At 34.6% G+C, this 19144-nt stretch overlaps 1 long non-coding RNA gene across 6 annotated transcripts in view; it reads left to right on the forward strand.

Annotated features, from left to right (window-relative positions):
• The window catches only part of LOC116243591 (uncharacterized), a 233907-nt gene that overhangs the window by 79439 nt on the left and 135324 nt on the right, over positions 1 to 19144 (forward strand). For 5 of the 6 annotated variants that reach the window (XR_016470594.1, XR_016470593.1, XR_016470595.1 and 2 more), the window contains exons 3-4: positions 10857 to 10935; positions 16934 to 17009. This is a non-coding gene — a long non-coding RNA (uncharacterized LOC116243591). The remainder of the gene's footprint in view (positions 1 to 10856; positions 10936 to 16933; positions 17010 to 19144) is intronic. The other variant, XR_016470598.1, reaches the window with a different exon arrangement.

Genomic DNA, 19144 nt, shown 5'->3' on the forward strand with positions numbered 1-19144 from the left:
TAATTCTGACTAAAATGATTCTGTAAGAAAGAGTCTGGATTTCTATATCAGAAGTGAAATGTTAAATGACAGATAAGATGCGAGCAGTCTGGGTAGCTGCAGTGATCTTAAATGGTTTGTGAAATTTTGGTGGAGATAAGCTCAGCAAAGTTGGTTGAAGAGCTTACCACTGGCAGGAAAGGGAAAGGAAAATAATGTCCACCTGAGTAAAACTCTAAGCTGAGACTACGTAAAATGTAAAAATATCTCTTATATTAGCAAACCCAAGGTAGAAAAAGACCTCCAAGATCATCCAGTCCCACCATCCACCTGCCACCAATGTTTCCTACTAAATCAATAGATATTGCTATTCATCCAAAAGTTATTATTGAGAACACACAGCATATTTTATGCCTTATCTATATGTGTGTTGGCACACAAGCTACCTGTTGTTATTGTTGTTTTAATTTCCAATTGGTTGTCAGAAAATTATCTTTCTTTTCCATTCTTCAGTTAACCATAACTCAAAATGTGGTTTTTGTTGGTGCTTGTTTGAAGCAGATAGACACGTCATGCTGTGTGTAAACATCCAATGTAATGTGAAAATCCTCTTAATAAAATCCAATGGAAAGCACTGAGGCTGAGATAGTGAAGGTTTTATATGGACTACATAGATAATATCAGTGCCTGATGATTCTTTTTCTTTATTTTCCCAGTTTTGTTTTATGAATTGTCCATGTATTTTTCACTTGAACATGTGTCAAAATTGATTAATTCTGAATTCTGCTGTTACTTAAACATCTTTTCAGGCATGTCCAAATCTGTGTAATCAGTGGCAGTGATGTCCATGTAAATGAATCCTTTTAAAAAATATTTTCATTTCACCTTGATACAGTCATATTGTCAGATTGTCAAATAGTCCATGAAATGGTATGTGTATTGATCTCAAATTGTGCATTCTAGTGTAGTAAGACCTGCCAAGTCATTTCACTTCAGACTAAGATTTACTCCTTTGGACTCGTCTTTCTTGCTGTAGTGCATGCTGTGCCCCTCATACTCCATGTGCCTCCAGAGCCCAGCACAGCACCACAAGCCCCAAACTCCAGTTCTGCTTTTCAGTTGTTTTACAGCATACCAGTTTGGGCAGCCTAGGAAATGAGGCATAGAATTAAGTTAAGCACTGGTCTTGTAATTATTTTCGAGGTGCTTACACAGCATATGATAGGAGCTCATCCTGACTCTCTGCTTTGCATTAGGAATGAAATGTTTTCCGAGGCTAGACAGAGATGAATTTGGGGAGATTTTTTAAAAGTTCTGCACATGGGAGACTTTCAAGTATTTTCTTCACTGCCCTTGCAGTTGTTTCAGATAATAGCAGCTTCTTAGTCTTATATTTTATATGCTTTAATTTCAAAAATACAGAACATCATTTTTTTGTTGCTGAAAAAAATATTTGCATATTTGGTGTAGAAGTGCCCAGGTAGAGTGGCTGCTGATCAGGTGCTTTGAATTTTTTTCAGTTTGAAACAATAAAAGTAAAGAAGTATGTATTCTGTAATGTTCATTCAAACAGAAAGAAACTGAAAAACAACTGCACCTGGGGAAAAAGATTCTGAAAGACACCTGGAGATGTTCCAAATGTGTGCTTTCTTAATAATTAGCACATCATACACCTAGTTAGCATCTCATAAATAACCATAAAGTAGTCATTTAATGAATCATTCTACTTTGTACTGTCAGAGGTTACAGAAAAAGCAAAATACTTTGTTTATTTTAAGAACAAGGGGCAGCTCTTCTTTAAGCATAGTTTAAAAAGTTGTGATAAGAATAGGAATATTTATTTTGTTAGAGATCAGCTTTTTTTTATTACTGCTCAGCATGAATTAACTTCACACAGCAGCATCAAGTATACCGTTATTTTGTACACGTGATCTGTTTTTTTGTTTGGCTTTTTTTTTTTTGGCACATTACAGAGGATGGCAGTGATTAATTTGGGTATTTTGCTGAAGACTTAATTCTTCATGTCTGAGATCCTGTGTGGGTCTCTGTTCAGCTACTCAATCTTCATAGAGATCAGGCATTTCTTTAAAAATCAAAAAAAAAAAAAAAAAGGCTTAAAACTTTTATCCAGTAACTGTTTTGTTCTGTTGCTGTGCTATATTTGTGCAGAGTAAAAAACACTAAATTATGTATAACTTAAAGCAAAGTCCTCATTAGAATTAATGAGAGCCTTCCAGGAGAAATAACAAACATTGGTAGTCAACTTTGCAAATTATTTATTTTTTCCTTTCCTTTGTAAGGAGGGAAAACTGAACAGCGATGTTACAGAGCAAAAGGAAAATAAGACTCAGAAATCTAGACAAAATCTCATACCCTCTTTTTTATTATTAAGGATTAATTATGGTTACTGTGATTATCATACAAAATATGCATAATTAAATGCAATGAAAAGCCTCTATTTAACATTAATAAAAAGTAGAGACATGGAGCAGAACATAGGGAACTTTTCTTGTTTGCTTAAAATATATATAGTCAATCTTGCAGGATCAAGGCACAAGCACTGGTGAGAGAAGCCAAAACAATTGTGAGATTTAGATGCTGGATGCTGTGTCCTCCTTCGGGTTTTCTACAAACATGTAGCATGACTGTCATGAGTTGGAAATGATAATTTCAGTCTTCACAAGTTTGAATGATAGCTATGCAAATATTATTTTGAAACAAACTTATCTATACATAACTGTTATGTCAGTTTTTGTGCACTTTTTGGCTGCTTCACCAACCCAGTAAATGTTCTGCCTGCAGCACAGACAAGTGATGTCCGTTTTCCATGTACCTATAGTTTAATGTAATTTAAGACTTGAGTTTAAATGCTGTGGGTAGTAATTCTGTTTCGTCATTAATGACAGATATAAATCAATGAATTTGTGAAGTAATTTAGGTGGCAGATTATGTTTGTTGGAGCTGTAGAGGTTAGTGAATTATTATTATTATTTTCTAAAAAGAGAAAAAAAAATATTTTCAAGAAAACTTAGAATAAATGATCTGAAAAACATATTTAGAGGGTCTTTGACATCCATTAGCCTTCTTGAAGTGATAAGTACCAACAAAACATGGAAAGAAAATCTTGGAATTATCTCAGGTTGTGAGTACAGAAGAGGTATTTTTGGATTTCTTAATGTAGCTTTCTATCCTGCAATGTATCATTAGGTGTTGTCAACAGCAAGGGAAGCTGCCAATCATCTTAACTACTTTTAAAAATCCATCCAATGACTTTAATTATGATTAGGTATTTATGAAATTAAGCAACGCTGAATAGACAAATTCCTTCTGGTAAAGAGAAAGGTGTTTATTTTCATAATATTAGGTTTTCGTCTTGCAAAATGCTTGGAACATATACATGTTTTAGAAACTAGTAGGAGATTTTTACACAACCAAAGTATTTTAATTAACATGAAGAATAAAACCCAGAAGATCTGCAAGCCCCCTTTGATTCTCCAGCATGCAGCTGTGCTCTTTACCCTCTACTTTTAATGAATGGCCTTTCTGTAACTCACCTTTCATTGAACTTCACTTCTACGCTCTTCAGCTTATTTTGGTCTTTGTTGAATTAGTGTTGTTGTTTTGAGGTGCCTAAAGATCAGCTAGAATATCAGTACACCCTTGTCTGAAGTGTTAATGAAAAGGTTGCCTGTACATCTTTCTAGTCCTAGGCAAAAAATTGGAGGTGTTTTTTTCTTCCCAAAGCATCTTTGGAACAGATTGAAGGTCCTGTCTGTATTGAAGTGGAACCACAGAAATTAGTTACATTATCCACAGTATTTTCTACTTCTCGTATCTTGAAGACTGAGAGAAATCAGTGGCCTTCTATAGGGAAATGCAAAAGCTTGGAAGACATAGTGCACAAGGCAAAGGAAACCTCTACAAACTCTGCCATCTGAGGACTCCCAAGTTTATCATATTTATACTGTTACTGCTGCTGGTATCCAGTAGGCAATCACAGCTGACAAAGGAGGAACCTTGAATATCTCAGTCTTGCTTAGATGTCTAAAATGCATGTTTTGCATACGTTAAAGTCAGCTGTTTTAAGTGCAACCAATCATATTAAAAGCACTCTCACCTGCTGCTAAACCCTGAACTCAGACAGAATTCCTTTCTTTGAAGAATGTAAATGTTGAGTGCAGTATTGACTTCCCCTCAGTCTCATACACTGAATACAGTTTTTCTTTCCATTTGGCCATCACAGAGTACTTCAAGACTTTTTCATTTATTTTTATTTTTTATTTCACAGAAGTAGGAAATGTTTGGGTGAGAGCAGCTGTACAGTACTCCATAGCTTGGGAATTTGGGCTTGAGATCGTACATTCAGTATCCCTCTCTAAATTAGTGGGAGCAGGAACTTGCTTTTCCAACCTAACAGTATTTATGGAAATGCTTCACCTCAACTGTTTTAAGTATTTATTCCTTTTGTTTTCTTCTTCTAATTAGCAGAAAATAGAAAACAAAGTTCAGTGCAGAGACTCCAAGAAGACAAACTAGAAGGTTTGCAAGAATATTTCCACCAGTGTAATCTGAGGTTTTTAATATTTCATGAGTTGTTAAGATACCCTAAATTGAAATATTGAAATATTTAGGAAAACTTGAAGACCTGGTCAGGACTAGATGAATATAGCCAAAAGCTGTAGATGGACATAGGTGGAAAACAGCTGAAAAATGTGTCATCTGAAAGTCCCTCTGTAAGATCCCTGAGACTTAGCTACCGCATAGCTTTTTAATCAATGAGAGCAATCAACCGTTACCGTGTCTTGCAGCTAAGTACTCAGTAACATTTGTTAGGTACTGAAGTATCTCTGAAAATCTGGCTCTACATCCTTCTGGCATATGGAATCATCCTCCTCCTCCATGACTGTGCTGTTGTTTTTGGCAGTACTGGTAGTACTGCCTTTTTTACTATTGTTTCTCTTCCCCTCCCAGAAACTCCTTCTGCTGTTACCATCCACTCTAAACACCTGAATCCAGAGCATGTGACTTAGACTACCTCCATCTTTTGTCTGAATATATTATTTCTCAATGTGTTTATATCTCTGTCTTCCTATCCTTCTTCCCTACCCTGCCATTTTCCCCTGTGCCAAAATTGAGATTTATTTTTACATTTGGAAGCACTTCAAAATCCTTTTTTTTTTTTTAAACCTTCCTTGCTTTTCTCTAAATAAATTCTGCTATCATACACAGGCAAATTCTAGACTATTTTAACCCTTTCAGGATGGAAGTAATGAAAAACTCAATGATCCTTCCTACCCTTATCTGCATTTTTTTTTGTATTTTGCTTTTTAAAAAAAATGCACACAAAAAAGGTAGTCTTCTGTTCTAAGGAATTAATTTATCTGATTTAGGTATTGGATTTTAGATGTTATGTAGCCAGTATGTTGTCTAACATAAAACAATCTTCTTCAGGCCTCAGTTTTCAGAACAAATATGTATGTTAATAATATTCTTTTTTGTTCTTGGCCTCTATCCTCTGCATGCTCTTTTCCTCATATCAGTAGATAGACTGTAATGTGTACATTAACTCTAAAGATTATGTTGATGTTTAACCCTTTTATTTAAAGCAAAACTCTCCAAACAGGGTGCACGTGCCAAGAAGGGGGGGGGTTAGGTAATTAAACCACATTCGTGTCATTCAATAAATAGACAATAGTAGCATGCTCGCTTTCTTACATTTGCTAAGCAAGTAAATTTATATTACCTTGTTAAAACATCCAAATTCCCTGGTAGAAGCAAACTAAACCTCAAAATAAAATTGTGTGCTGCTTCTTTCCAATGAATAATAGTAAGAACTCAGTAGCGTACATATTTTTGCTTCAATTACACAATCTAAGATCTGGAGTGTAGGAGACTGATTTTACAATGACCTTTGGCTCTTAACCAAATGGACAAGAGAAAGTTATATAAACAGTAGGTTACTCTTAGTAAGCTACTCATGTATGTGTCATAAAAACGTAAAGTGTTAAACAACATTAAACAAACCTTTCATTTGTGGTTAATGGTTGAATTATTAATTGTATTTACTTGCATCTATTGGGAGAATGGAATTTAGACTGCGTTGTCCTAAGTAATACAGAGCGTCTGTTTTTAACTCACTACTGAATTAACTATACTCAAAAGTCTGCAGAAAAGGCTCTGGCCATCAGCCAACAGCAATTGCCACAAGCCGAAAGAGCTGCAAGAAGCAGGTCACGTTTAAGAAGTACGGAATGCTAAGGCTCAATTATATAAATCAAAAAACCTAGTGCAGATGATCAAATAAGCAGTTGAGAGTATTTGATTGGGAGCACATGGGAACCATCTGTTCCTCTATAAGCTAAACCATTGCAATAAATACAGGCAATCGTGAAGTTAACTGGCTACATTTTAGTTAGTACAGTTAGCACACTATAATGCTATTTACCAACTGCATTTCTAAATACTTCAGGTTGTTTAGCAAAACATGTATACATGTATCTAAGAAACACGCCTCAAATAAGTATAGGGTTTTGCTTGTTTATTCTTCAGTGTAAACGAGCACTGTTTACATATGGATAATTTTTTTCTCGACTACAAAAATTGAGCTGGAACCTGCAGAAAAAAGAGGCATCTTGAAAATCGGCCCATTTTAAATTACATTCTTAAGGTAATATAATTACGCTTTTTAACAGACTTTGTTCACGTGTGTAGGAATGATGAAGAAATGGTTAAACAGCCTTTCTTTTTAAAAATTTGTTTGGTCTTTGGAACCAGAAATGATTCAAAGTGATATGGAATCTTGCTAGCAAGTTTTTCTTTTTTTTTTTTTAAACTGCAGTCATAATTAATCACTGTGAATTTTTTTTACAACTATGTACCAAATGTAGATTTTTAGTATTGTTTGAAGGTGTTTGTTCAATACAACGTAGAATATATGCTTTCCCACCAAGCTTCTTCAATCTACATGATTACTTTAAAAATGTTAATTTGAACTGATAGAAAAATTTTAGTAGAATCTCTACTGGTATTCAGGCTCGAATGTCATAACAAAGCTTACAAATGACTACTCAATCTGTTTCAACTATGAATCTACTTATTAAATTCATCCGTTCTTTGTGTCCTTCCTTCCATGCAGTATTTGTTCCTCTGCTCAATAATTCTACGCACCAGCCAGTTGTGTTTGAGCTCTGCTGGATACCCAGGAATCTGGCATAAGCAGGTGTTGCATCCACAGTCTACCTACATGCATTAAGATCATTAAGTTTTGAGGCATTCCAAAGTCCATTTTGACATATGCATGCTGCTGATGTGCATGTCTACAGTCACATCCATAGTCTCTGGACAGGAATATGCCATCCACATGTTTCTGTCCTTTGGTACAGATGTGGCTGCAGCCTTTAGGTTAGAAGGATTTCAGCCCTAAAATTACATTGTCTTTAATATCAATAAGTTGTTTGTATGTAAATGAGATGTACAGATCTGTTTCTTCTGTCTTTAGGAGCTGAGTTTTCTGTCTGGCTCAAAACACACACTTTAGACATTTTTAAAGCCTTAAAAAATGAAAACACTCAGGCAACCTCTCTCCCTGTTTACAGGAAAACTTCTGAAGGCAGAAAGGCAAATGACTAAACCCCAATTCCCTAAGCAATCACATCTTCTCTCACATTTTCACAATGGGCATGTAATGATTTTGTTTTTTAATTCTAATGTCTTTAAGCTCTCTTTGTGAGGTAGTGCTGAATTCAGAAACAGATGAAGACTTGCCCACTAATGTTAGGGCAGATTGAAACTCACTTAGTTTTGGGCACAGAGATCAAAGGAGTACTGCTGCTAATTGTTGCCAGTGGAAAAATTGCATGCTTACTCAGATCCCAAATTTACCTGGGAGACATCTGATTTTATGTGCGCGATAATAGATTTCAGAATGTGCTGCAACTTAATTGCAGTTTCTGAGCCCTGCAAGAGAGCTATGAAGAGAGAGTATGGGGAGCTCTCCAAGTGTGTAGCATGGCCAGGGGCTTGGAAAGGACTGCTGGCTGGGGGACAGAGAAGAGAGCAGAGCATTGCTAAGGGGAACTGTTCTGCAGTTATTTATAAGCAGGGAGAGCTAGTGTTAAACAGTAGTTACCAGGAAAGAAAGGCAAACTATGCCCAACAGAGAGTGTTGGGAAAGATGTGCAGTGTGAGAGAGGTTAATTTGTAGGATGATATTTGGCAAGAATTTCTGGCACCAACCTCAGTCTTTGTGCAGAATTGGTGAAAAGCCTCTGAGGTTTCAACACCCTCCTCCTCTTCCAAAGCCAGTTATTCTCTATGACTCATTATTCTGTTGCTTTTGGTTCATAGGAATGCGTATGTTTTATTTCCTTTTATTTTAAGGAATGTTAAGAAGTGTGTTATACTTAGCTCTAACCAAGAGCTCTGTCTGAAATAATTTCAGATCAGCTGCATTCCTCCCAGGGTCTCTGTGAATTCAGGCTTTGAAATACCTTGTGGTCTCAGGGAAAAAGAACTACAATTCTGTTGTGGATTGAATGTAATTGCTGCCATTCAATTCAGATATTTTAAAGGGTATTTCAGCTGTGTCACAGAAGCAGAGAGCTGAAAATAGAGCAAGTCTTTAGGCCAAGATAAGGCACAAGTATGCAGTACTTTTAAGAATTGTTTAATTCTTTTGAAGATTTTCATGCTTATGGAAGCAAGATACAAACAGGAGTCCAAGAATTCTTAGGGAATGGAGGTCTTTATGAAACTTCAGCACCCATCTGAAAAATTCCATGAAGTTTGGTCCAAAGGAAAACTTAGGAGAGCTTTAGCATCAGGAGCTGATGGAGGAGAAACTTGGAGAGATGAACAAAGATATTGTCTCTCACTGTTTTTTCCTAATGTAGGAGGAGAATCTGATTTTGAAAGTTAAAGTGATTGTGACCAAAAATGACAAACACCTTTAAACTGTTCTTATAACAGGAACAAATGGCAATCCTCAAACTGATGAGGTGATTGAATTGTGATTTGATATGAGTGCTAGTGAGAGATGGAAAGAACTGGTCAAAGAAGGTACTAGACAAGATGTCTGAATTTGTATACTATAAACTACCATTTTTCTTACTATTTACATACTACATATTACATACTATTACTACATATTACATGCTACATATTACATACTATTTTTCTTTTTAGATAAGTACATTTAAATTTGTCAAACAAACCAACTGAAATGTTAAATAATAGGTATATAAATGTAGAACTGTATGGGAAGAAAATCCCCACCATTTCTTCTTTTCCTGTAAGTGTCCCTGATATATACACTTTTCTGCTATATTTTAAAAATTTTGGCTGATGAAATTTGATGAAAGACATAATGGGCATTGTATTATATTGATTTAGACTGGTAAAGATTAAAAGTTTGAGCAACACTGCTATATAAAAAGCAATAAACTAGTTTGTTTTCAGAGGTAAATTTTTGAAGCAGAGGGAAAAAAAGTTGTATGTGTAATGCTTGTCCTGTGTGTGTGTATTCTCTGTGCATATTTTGGGTTTTATGGGTGAGGAAAGGGTCAGACCAAAGCTTATGTCAGCTGTATATAGAAAATGCAAATCAAAAGTCAGAAACGTATACTCATGTTCTTCTTTTTGGTGAGATTTTCCTTCTCTTTGGTAGTCTCATAGTTCTTGCCAGCTGTGAAGTTGCACCGTGGAGGACCTCTTGTAAATCTCAGGGAATGACTCTAAAGTAGCTTAAGGCAAGCAACAACCTGTGTTTGATGGAAACTAAAATTGCTTTAAGAATACTTCAGATAGTCTTTCAGGATTTTTTTCACTACTTGGATTAATTAAGAATCTAAAATTTCAAATGATATTATTTTTCCAGATATTAGTAATGATTTTTCAATAACTGGTTTATTTTAGTGCATTTCAGTACATTTCAGATACAAATAGTTCTGAATCAGTTAATTAAAATTATATCTGGGCAAACAGCACTTAATTTTGGTGACCCTACAAATAATGCACAGCATAAGACTTCTTTGGAATTTATGTAGAGGTGGCAGTACACTGCACAATTCTTTTTGTAACCACAGCTAGCTAATTACAGTGCACTGTATTTGTGCTGTCACTAAATGGTTTCACAGTGTGTAGCCACATCAGTTCTGTTCTTGAATTTGGCAACTTCAATTACGGCTGATAAAAGATGACTTGTTCAGAAATTCTGAACTATGGGAAGTATGTTATTAAATTCTCCAGGGATACTGTTTTCATTCAAAATTGAGTTCTTTGGTATCCAAAATGTGAGTTTTCAACAAACTGAATAGAAAATGTCAATTATTAAGCAGAGTTCAACTTTGAGAATGTAGAGTGGCCTACTGGCTTACGTAGGAACTGCTTTATTTCACAGTAAAATTATAAGACTCCATGAAGGCATTTCAACAACAAGATACATTTTCTTACTTTGATTTGTGAGTGTAGGTAAGAGTTCTACTTCTTGTGAGGTGTATGAGTATGATGTTCTTATAAGTAGCATCCATTAAAATATGGCAGTTAGGACAGCATTGATGTATATTACTAAAAGGATTTAAAAAATGAGCTTTAAATTTGTACCAAATGGCAGAAAATAGTTATGTCTAGCAGAGTACTTCTAAGAATCTAACTCTGGAGATGGGACTTAGATCAAAATTGCATGGAATTTTTTATTAATGTCTGCATAGTATGTTAATGCCTAGGAAACAGGTATTAGAAGTCCAGAAAGTAATAGGCATTCCTTTTGTCAAAGAGTTTACAGTTAAAATGACAAAAAACAAAAGTGAAAGAAACATAGTGTCTGGGAACAAATAAGGTAAGATTTTGCATTTTTCTTTCAACTATTTTTTTTTTTTCAGGGAAGTAGAAATTGCTCTGTGAAGGATTGCAGTTTAACTTTTGGGAAATGAGAGAGCAGAATGAAGTAGACATGGGATGGTAAGTGTGGAGGAATAAACCTGAAAGCAATGGGTTGTGAGGGCAAAGGAAGAAAGATTTGGGGCTGGTGATGAATCAGTTGAATGTGCCACTTAGAACCCAGACAAAATGCTTGTCAGTGCTTGGGCTGCTTCAGCTTGCTGCTTCAGCCTCTCACCATCTCTTTTTGGTGTTCTTTGCATGGTTGCAAGGTGAGGGAGAAATATTTTAAGGAAGAGTACTGAAAGTAATGGGTACAGCTTGCTTTTTACTTGTCATTTGCATTGATGTTTGTGACACACTGCGTAAAAGGCACTGTATGATAAGAGGTTGCTAGGCAGAGTCATCCTTTATTAGTTTCTAATGATGAAATTCTATGAATCTAGTATAAAAAAGAAATGGAGACCACAGAATTTCTAATGATTGATGAAGTGACTTTGGGTATGAGTAGATTACTGGCAGTAGGTCATGTTGAACCTTGGTTACTCTGTGATTCTAAGAATCAGCTCTAAATCTAAGCAGTGTTACCATAACAAGTGGGATACTGCAGTAAATATGTTAAACACTGAGCTGGCTTTAGCCATGGAGCTAACAGAGCTTCTGAGCTGACTTCACATCTGATTTTCAAAAGTGGAAAAATGATTCAGATAATTTGGATGTTAAAAAAAAATAATAATAATTAAAAGAGAACATAAACATAATAAAAGGTTTTTACTTCTTTGTCACTTGACAGAAATTCTGTTACTTTTGTTGTAGACTAGAGAGAATAATACAACTGCAGATATACAAGAATGTCAGTGTACAGTAAGAAAATGTATTTTAATATCATTTGGGAAAAACAAGCTGTGTTGTAGGATGGGATTACTTAATAGCTGATTTAATAATACCCTAAAGTATCTACAATATTATAACAGAAGTTACTTATTATTAAACTTTAGAAAAACACAGAATTGGATATTAATCACTTTTACTTTATGCATTCATTTATGTGAATTATGATTCTCAGACTTCAAAAGATAGTCTCCACGTTGTTTTGTCTAATTTATTCAGACTTAATTAGAGAATCTGCTCTCCAAATTTTTACATTTCTATTATTCTTGAGCAAACACGGAAGTGATGGGTGAGGTGTGAAAAAAAACCCAAAGCAAAAGTTGAAAATGCAATGCAAAAGCTTCAAATTGAAGATAGAATGAAGATATTTTTAAGTGTACTTTTTAATATGCAATTTTAAAATAACCATACGTTAAGCACAATATATCCACTACTTGGAATGATCTGACCTAATCAGTACTAGCTTTTCTTAGGTTACTAGAGCAGAGAAATTAAACTGACTGATGACAGTTTAATAAAGTTGGAATGGCAATTAGTGTTAAAATGATGTATGTCAGAATGTTGTCTTCAGGTAAATGCCGAAATCCTACTTACAGCATTTAAAAAAAAAAAAAAAAAAGAGAGAGAGAATTGAAAGAAGTAAATTTTATTTTCCTCCTGCAGCTTTTTGGACCTGCGAGCAATCTGCCCTTACTCACAGCTGCAAACTTCTCTCATGGGTTTCTGCTCTCTCGTGGTGTGCTCTTTGCTCTGTTCTTTCTGACTGTTATAAAGCTCACCTAGACCTTCCAATCTTCTATAGGAATCTTGCAGAAAATAGAGTAATACAAGCTTGGCTCGTTTGCTACTGAGGAGAGGAAAATCTCCAGCTTCTGTTAAAGTGCTGCTGTCCCTAGAAAGACAGAATTACATGAGGGGATGGGGAAGATATAAAGCTGGTCGATAGGCTCTGAGAGGCAATGTCTTTATAAAGAAAAGGCAGAACAGATTCTGGATGGGTTACGGAATATGTAGGAAATTGAAATGACCAGAAAAATTTCCTCTTCCTTCTTGCATGTGCTGGGTTGGTGTTGATACATCCTGTTAAGCATGTTACTAGATGTAGGAATGCATTGTGTTTCAGGGCCATTTCATCGGCTTAATCTCCCGATAAGCTTTCTAACATCTGTTCTCAACTTGACATATATTTTCTATTCTGTGCTATCCTTGAGGCAAAATTTTCTTCTCCAGTCCTCACTACAACTCTATTATCTACGCTACAGATCTTTTTTTATGAATTTATGTTCATTTTTCTGACTGAACATCTATTGACATGAAGTTTTTCTTGCCAGCCAAGCACAAAAGACATTGAATGACTCCTCATATTGTCTCTTCAATCTGAGAAATGAGATCCTTAATGATATATATATATATTTAATTTTTACCTTCACAATATTTTCAGCTGGCTACATGTTCATTTTTTTAATAGGCAAATTAACAAACACAAACACTTTACAGGCATTAGCATCATCTATGAATGATTGTACCTCACCAGAACACAGCAAGCCTTCATATAGAAAGTAAAATTCTCTAAATAAATTCAAATTTAAATATTTGTATTACTTGTGGGGTCTCATCCTACTACTTCAGTTTGTAAAACTTAATCCAAAGATTGCTGATTGGAATACAAATTTTGTTTACAAATTTTGTAGTGAATGAAATATATGATAGATAAGCATATCTTTATTTTTGGCAGGAAGTTTTAGTCTCCTAGATGTTTAAGGGTTATACATATTCTTTACTGTGTTATTAATCGTGATCCTAAAAAACAATTAAATATGGTTTGCTTGTACAGACAGAACAGAGTAAGATTTTTTATATATTATTTTTTTTCCAAAGTACTCCAAAGGAGGAACCTGGAAAACTGCTTGAAACTTAAAGATTACACATTTTAAAGATAATTCTATTGTAGGTCTGGTCTACTTTGTATAACTATGGAAATGCCTGAGACATGGCAATTGTCTTAACCATTTTATTATAATTATTTTAAAGATGTCTCTGGAGCTATTAATGTTTTTGTTTTCCTAGTCTGGTCTGGATTGGCTTGGTTTGTGGGGTTTTTTGGGTTGTTTTTTTTTTTTTTTGTTTTGTTTTATCTTTGTTATGTTTTATCTTTGTTTTGTTTTTAAAGAAGGAAGCTCTTTGGATTAGGAAATACTCAGGATGCATGACATTAGTAGTATTAATAATACTTTAAGTTAAACTACCTACTCATGATTTTTGATGCACCTAATCATCGTGAACATAGCATTAATGAGTATCAAGGCCACACTTTTCTAGGACATACAAAAAGGGGATGGCATTCATCTCCCAAGGAACCCATTTCTATTTTTAATTTAATAGCTAATATATATTGTAAAAAAATACAAGAATAGCTTTAAATTGTGGAATACTACTGAGAGCAATTATAAACTGCAATATCAGAGTATTTTTTCAAAGTAAGTTTAGCAATAGGGCGGTTTTTCATATCTGTGGTGCCTCCCAGGCAGAAAAAAAAATGCGCTGTATAACATGAATCAAGGGGAAAAGAGGTTGGTGAAACAGGCTCATGAAAATGCACTCTTAACTTTCCAGATGATGTTTAATTCAGTTGTGTTAAACCCCAAATTCAGATCTCATTACCATTTTTAATGAGGATAATGATCTATGCTTTTAAGATCACACTAAGATCTTAAAAATTGTTATATCTACTTAAAGCTTCTCCAACAACTTAAGTGTTTGCAATACAGTAGATCAATTTCTGGTACGTACGAAGCCCGTTGTACTGGTATTGTAAGGGTGGCTAGAAAGATCAGTGATCTTTGCTCTCTATACAAGTAAGTGCATCAGCCCATAAAACTTTTTTATGTCACAATACAACACATGCTCATTCTGGATTGCTTCCAAAACATCACATGGAAATGACAGTTCTGACCATGTTAACTAAGAGTTTAGTTTTCATTAGCTAAGAGTTTCAGTTCTTGTAAATTGAATTAGTTTGTGGTTGTCAGTTTTCCTTAAAGCAGTATTTGGAACTTATGTGAACCTGTGATCTTAGGATCAAAAGGAGTACATCAGTGCTTCAGTTCTTTAGGCATTCAGGACTCCTTTTTTGACACTCTTGTAATTTAAATGTAAACTCAAGTGATTATATTTCATTTCAAATGTTGCAAAAGAGAAATATTCTATGGCAGACATCTTCCATGTTCAGATTTCTAGAGGCAAATGCCTTTTGAACACTGGGCACCTACTGGAATTTTAACTGACACAAACCCTATCACTTTGTTGAAAGTATGGCTATAACAGCAGTGTAAATGCATATTTTTGTATCTGTGTTAAATAAGCATTTGAGATCTCAAGTAAAGGAAAACTGCTAACATGCCTGCCAGTGATGTGAGTGATCTACTTGTCAGTGAATAGTCTGCTCATGACGTTGAACATGTGCTTTCTTATATTGATTTACATGGTTTGGTACATTTGGAATGTTATTTGCCTCAGTGAAGATGTCATTTCCCTGCTTTTTCTGTATTTCTATAGATAGATGATAATGGATAGAATTCTTTGTCTCTGTGGTGAATTGCTGCAATAGCATACTGTCTCTACAGTTTATTATGGAGTTCCTGCTGGGCCAACACTTATCATCAGCAATATTAAAATTCAAACGTACAGTCACTGCAAAAAGCTGTAGAAAAGCAATTGTTGAATTTTATAGGAGTCCCTTATCCTGTCAAGCTCATTTAACTTGAGCAACTTTGTTATGAAAAGCACACACTTACTCTAAGCAAGTGCCTGAAACTATTCTAGAAATACCATACTATCACAATTTAATCACTTTATTTTTCATAAATCATAATCATTCTGACTGGATATTAGGAAAAATTTCTCTATGATGGAGGTCAAACTCTGAAACAGGCTTCCTAGTGAGGTGGTTGATGTCTCAAGCCCTGTTAGTTTTCAAGAGGCAAGTGGATGGTCTTTGAGGTCCAACTGTAACTTTATTTTTCTGATACTTGTTTATGAACTGTCTCCTGACTGGTGAAATGGAGCATTATCAATGAATGCCTTTCATTCTTCTGAGTTATGGTGCCTACATGGAGAAGAGCTGGGCTACGATTTTAGAACCTTGTTTATCAACATTTTTATTGGATTTGTTAGTGACTTTTATTTATTTATTTGTAGAATTATTTTACTGCAATCATATAGCATGCTGTTTAAATTAGCAGCTGATTTTGATAGACAGTAGTGTGACTATTGGGGTTTCCAGAATGCAAGTCTGCTTCAAATGATTCTTCCTTACACTGTTTCTCTAAAGTATGCTTTGCTTATCTGTGTATTTTCTTTATTCAGAAAAGGTAAATCTGTGTAATTGAATAATGTCATTGTGGTCAGCTGAAACACCTACTTTGATCACTTTTATATCTTCTAGAAGTTATCAGGGTTGTACAGTTTCTTAAAATTGAACTTATGCTTTCATGCAATGGTTGACGGAGGCTGTCGTAAACTCAGGGCATGCTCCTGAGATATTAATGGTCAGATCACTGTACATAGTGACCTGATTATTTGCCATGAAGGAACATCACTTCTAAACTTTTACATGCTTCTTTGTTATTATGAAGATTTCATATCATGTCTGTTTCCTTGTTATTAACCTTATTTTTTCTTTTATTTTTCATCTCTTTTGTCCAGTTGATGCTTATACATGTAAATCATAAATAAAATAAAATAAAATAAAATAAAAATAAAATAAATATAAAAAAAAAAAGAAAAGAAAAGCCGTAATTAAATTACCTGGGCAGCACAGGCATCAAAAGAATAAATACATTTTGGGCTCACTAATATTCTGCAGAAGATACTGCTTGTGTCCTAGAGGGAAATGTGCACAAAAACTGAAATAATTGGCAGTTGTATATTTTCTTCCCAATGTTAGGGTCACCCGAGAAGTAGTGTTTGTTATTTGTTGTCTTCCTTGTGAGAGTTAGAGGTATTTATTATTTTGAATGCTAACACTGGGTCAGAAGCCTCAGCAAGCCACGCAAGCGTAGGCAAAAACATACAGTATAGACAACCTCTTAAGAGGTTCTTGAAGGACTGACATAAATTTCTAACAGGTATTCTATATGTAAAAATTTACCAAACAATTTGTATCATTTCTTTTTCTTTTTTTTCCCAGGTCATGCCTAAACTTCTATGTCTCTTCAGTGCTCCAGAGAGTTTTACCACTATGTGTAAAGCCTGAAGAAAGTAAAGTAAGACATTCTTATAATGATTAATTTATAAGCATTTTTTTCAGTGTTTGTGTTAAGATATTTTCTGTTACATACCTGATCCAATTGCCAGTGAAGACATTAGAATAATCTAGATGCATTTTACAGGCCTTCAGCTAACGTCCTGACGTGTGTGTCAGAGAATCATAATAAAAATAGGAGACTAGTATTTCATAAAATGTGTATATACACACAGATACACAAATGTGTGTATGGTGAATTTTAGACCTGTAATCTGTTGCCAATGGTAAATTGTTAGAAAATGTATGAGCAAGCACTGCTTCCAAAGAATTCCAGTTCCTGAGATGCATTTCCTCACTGTCCCCATGCCTCTACCTCTCTTCAGGCTTTGGTTACCATTGATGAACTTGTTCAAAAGCCGTTCCCAATTTAACCAGCCTTTTGGTAAAGATGATTCTTTTTCATTTAACAATAATGTCATTTCACATAACATCATGTTGTTTTAGATTCCACAATGACAAGGAGATAGTTCTATTTCAGACTACTTTCTGTGCCAACATCTAAAAATCATAATCTTGGCATTTAATTTTGTACTTACATGAAATTTTGACATCTGTATCCCAAGTAATAATAAAAGAAGTGCATTAACATAAAATGTGCAAAAAAAAAAGAAAAAGAAAAAAAACAACCTTAATAAATCTAGTAAAAATGTTACAAAGCAAAATATATTAGATTTCAATTACTTTTTTTAGATATCCTCCTCAATATTCTCCTGAAGTAGTTTATTTGTTGATCATCATTGCCTTGCCGTCATCTTTAGACCTTTTTGCTCTAAGTCTTCCATTAGAAGATTGTGTGTTGCTTTTAAACTTCAGTGTACATAAAGACCAATGGGTGCAGGGTAGGGAGAAGGAAGGGAAAAAATGGTGTGCTTTTCAGACTGTTAATGCTTGGGGTCGTGGATTTTCTCCTTGACATTTTCCATGTTTTTTTGTTTTGTCACTTGGCTGTAAATAACATACTTTCCTGGCCACTTAGAAAGGTAGTGTTCTCCTTGCTTGTCTTGTTCAATAGAGTTATCATTGAACGGAACATTCCTGGCAGCCTATTGAAGAGCCTTAAATTGAAACATCCTTTTAGTGTAGAGTAGTAATCAAAATGTTTGTGTGTTATATGGGAAAGGAGAAGTAACCATTTTTCATGTTTATGGCACAGAGCTTTTCCCATTGTTGTAAGAGTTCCATCATTAAAGAAGCCACCTTAAATTGCCACATACATCCCAAAGCAGTTCTAAAAAATGTTTACTTTAGGAGAGCAGTCTTTGGATCAGTTGTAATTGTAATTGTATTCTGGTGTCATTAGTTTTCTTTGTGGCTTTCGTCTCTGTGTTCTTCATCATCCAGAAAGTACACTCCATTTGAAGCATTTATTCCTAAGTCCCAGAGTGAAATATGTTATATGATTTTCTCTATCCTCTCCAGCAAGTGTGTGTTGTTAGAGCTTTGTGTTTTCTTCTCAGCAAATATATACTTTTTGTTTGATTTAAAAGAACTGTAACATTGGTGGTACATTTATTTCAGTAATATTGTGTTATATGTGCATGATTTGTCATGATAACAAACTATAAATTATATTAAGTTCTGCCTTTACAATATGAAGTGTCTTACAAGAAAAAAACTGATGCTTATGTACTTTTGATAGAATTTTTAGGGATTTAAAAACATATGATCTAGAAATAAAGAATAACACAACAAGACTTCTCTTGTATTTACTTACCAGATGATTTTTCTGGTCACAAATCATGTATTTTGGGACTTTACCAATTACTAAATTTGCCAGATTGTCTGATTGGAAATATTTCACATAAGTGATTTTTTTTTTTTTTTCTTTTAGCTTATAAATTCTCTTGAATTGTTCATCTAGCTACTTATGATTTAAAATGGATTGCCAAGGTCCCAAGGCTTCTTGGGATTATTGTGTATTTGGGTTTGCTTGCTAGGAGCTTTCCATAAGCCATATTTTCTAGACTAGATCTCCAGGCTGGCTAACCCGATTGGCATCTGATCACCAGATTTCTTGACTGTGGGAGATTCCTAACGAGCTGTGATCGTCTGCACCTGCCACACTTCTGAAATTAAAATCTATAGTCAGAATAT

The sequence above is a fragment of the Phasianus colchicus genome, chromosome 13, assembly GCF_987193195.1.
Source record: "Phasianus colchicus chromosome 13, bPhaCol1.hap1.1, whole genome shotgun sequence".
In the NCBI taxonomy this organism is placed as follows: domain Eukaryota; kingdom Metazoa; phylum Chordata; class Aves; order Galliformes; family Phasianidae; genus Phasianus; species Phasianus colchicus.